Below are 3,247 nucleotides of genomic sequence, written 5' to 3'. Positions count from 1 at the left end.
AACTCACTCAACATCTTTAAGCTTCTGCATTTGGTGTTACTATTACTTTATGCCAGTTTCACTAGATACAGACACAATGTAATCACCTGAAAATGCGTGTGATGTTTTTGAAGCCATAACCTAGTATGTGCACCTGATAGTCCAAACCAAAATAATGTAATAAATGTAATGTAATAATTAATTAAAAAAAAGAAATACCCCGCAGCAAAGCAGGTGTGGGCCGACGGATAAGAAGGCTTATCTGCATATGAGCAAATATACTGTAAAAAAAGATCACATTAGCAAATGCTTTGCCTGAGACCTAAACTCTTGAAGGGAGTTGCTGGCAATGGCATGAAGAGATTAGAAAAAAATTATGAGAATAAATATGTTTGCTTGTTCCTCGAGGCTTTTAACAATACAAGGGTGGTGGTGGTTATGGCTACGATGCGGTGTAGCTCCCTGTAGGGCTCACAGCACCATCACTCTTCTCTGATCCCCAGTGAAACTGTTTATCCATTAATTTCCTCTTCATTTAATTGTCAGATGGAGGAGCCTCTTCCTCCTTCTGAAGTAGCCTGCAGGTTTATTAGTCCCACCACAGTGGGCCATTTCCTGCAGCAGCTCATTCATTTCACTTTGTTGTCAATTCAGGCTGTGAACTTGATGTCTTCGCCCTTTAGCTCTCATTTTATTTTACACCCTAACGATTGAATCGAGAGATAATTAGTGAAAAACTCACCATAAGGAAGAATGGATGTGATGTTATAGATCAGAGACGTGGGCTCCTTTGCAGAGACCAGTCTGAACATGTGTCTACTTTGGCAAGAAAAAAGGACACTTTTCTACAAAGAGAAAATGCTTTAGTACAGTATGGTAAGAATATTATAATTTGTTAGATATTAAAATTGACACCAAATCAGGGGTAAGATGTATTTTGTTTGGAATGAACTGCCCATTGTGTTGTTATTTCTGTTCCCTATTGTTAGTGTAATTCCTTTCAGAGTGAAATAAATTGAAGACACATGAAAATGAAAATTTTTATTTTCAATTTCAAAACATCATCACAACACCCATAGAGATTCTCCACTGGGACTAAGATGAAGACGATAAAGTGGACACAATCTGGGATGACTTCTGTAGAAAAATTGGCACATTTAGAATGAAAATGAGCTCATTACTGTCATGGTTTTGGGATTTGGTGTTGTGATTTCCTGTTTTATTCTGTTAAAGCAGCAGTAGGAAATTCTTTCAAAGATAACTTTTTGTCATATTTGCTAAATCTGTCACTATATCCTGACAGTAATGCATGAGACAGATAATATGTGAACAAATCTGGTTCTCTAGGAGAATTCTCTAAGTGTCTTTGGCTTAGAAACAACCCCCAGCAATGAAAGAATTGCCTATCTATCCTCTGCCAACTACAGCATATAGTACAAAACATGTGTGTACAGTTAACGTTACCATTAAGTGAACAAGGTTTACTATTCAGAATGAAAACTAGTATCAATGGCAGTGGGAAACCAGAGAAGAAGACAAGACAGCGTAGGATGCTCCTATAATTCACTGATTTACTATTGCACTTAATGTGTTTGCTAACACAACTGAAACAGTATGGTTGAAATTGACGTAAAAACAAAAAATATTCTACTATTTCTCCGCTGCTTTCCGCTTCTCGCATGAATGCTTCTTCTTTGTGAGTAGTATACAGTCAAACACTCATGGCAAACAGTGGAACAGATACTGCCCCTAGCATTCCATGCAGTGCACTGAGTGTCGTAGGGGCGTCTTTGAGAAGATGAGTCAAAGTGAGAGAGGGACTGGGGTCTTGGTGGGACTCTTGCCATGGAGAGCGAGACCATGAGGTTTCCCAGGGCAACAGCCTCCCTCTGCTGCCATTCGAACTTGTGGGTTTGGTGGGAGGGGCTTAGCGGAGCGATACGAGCAGCAGAGAGAGACACAGAAGGTTTTGAATTGTATGTGCAATTGCTATCGACTGCAGTTTTAAATCCTTCCTCATGTGTCTTTGCCTACCTCACTTCCTGTCCTTCTGTGTTTTTCCGCTTGTTTGATTTTATGCCACGTCTTATGAGTTTCATGTCCATTACATTACATACTCACAATGACAATAATAACATATGCAGATTTTTTGTACTAGAATGTCATTAGTTTTGTAAGATGTGGTAAACCAATGTACTGGATGTAGTGGAATTTTGACCTGATGATAGCGCTAGATGAAAAGTTAAGGGATCACCAAAGGTATAACAATTTATCCTGTGGGGGACATGTCCGAAGCAGATTTCATTACAATTTACCCAACAGCTGTTAAGGCATTTCACTGAAAGCCACAAATGTCAACTTCATGATGGCGCTAGAGGAAAAGTCAGAGTATCACAAAAGTAATTGGGATGCATCGTCTTGGAACCATGAATATCATGGATAACAAATTCCAAGGCAGTGTGTCCAATAATTGTTGATATATTTCAGTCTGGACCAAATTGGTGGACCGATTGACTGACATTTCCATCTCAAGAGCAGCAGTTAGCATGGCCAAACTGTTTAAATTATTCTGAATTGGCTTTTCATTTTAAACTGTTTACTTGTTTTCTCAAAACATTCCAAGTAATGGAATTGAGTTAGATGTCTGCAGACAGTTCATAAAATGTGTTCCATATTATCACACAAAATGTGTCAAGATGACAGACTTCCCATATGCAAATAATCAGCTTAAAAAAATCACGATCATTTGGCAGGGTGAAAAAATACAAAGAACTGTCAGGGAGGTCTTATTACATTTTCCAGCTAGAGAGTAGAGAGTCTATCTTTCATTCTATCTGAGTTTCAAATAAGGGATTGGCTCTGCGGGATGTGTTGAAACAGACAAATGCCCTAAGGGAAGGCCAGTGCCATCTCTTCTACCAGCCTCAGTCTGAAACATTGATTTACATTTTTGTGTGATTCATGAAAGTATGTATGAGGCATTCTTTTGTTAATTTTAGAAATGAATAAAATGTCAGATTGCATCTTATCAACACAGTGCTGCGTTTTCCAGCTCCATGTGTGAACACACATACAGAAAAAGTGTGACAAAATGTAATAAATCTTCAGAAATTGTCTTGTGCAGCCTAACTCATTTACAGTAATTTGTGATATACTATATTAGGAGCATATAGCGGGGTTCTGTTATCATCATGTAAAGTGCTGTAAATGTCTTAAAATTATTATTTAATATTATAATAATTATAGAAATAATTATTATTTTTAATAT

The sequence above is a fragment of the Micropterus dolomieu genome, linkage group LG15 (assembly GCF_021292245.1).
Source record: "Micropterus dolomieu isolate WLL.071019.BEF.003 ecotype Adirondacks linkage group LG15, ASM2129224v1, whole genome shotgun sequence".
NCBI classification, from domain to species: Eukaryota; Metazoa; Chordata; class Actinopteri; order Centrarchiformes; family Centrarchidae; genus Micropterus; species Micropterus dolomieu.
Note: the sequence above shows the minus strand (reverse complement) of the source record.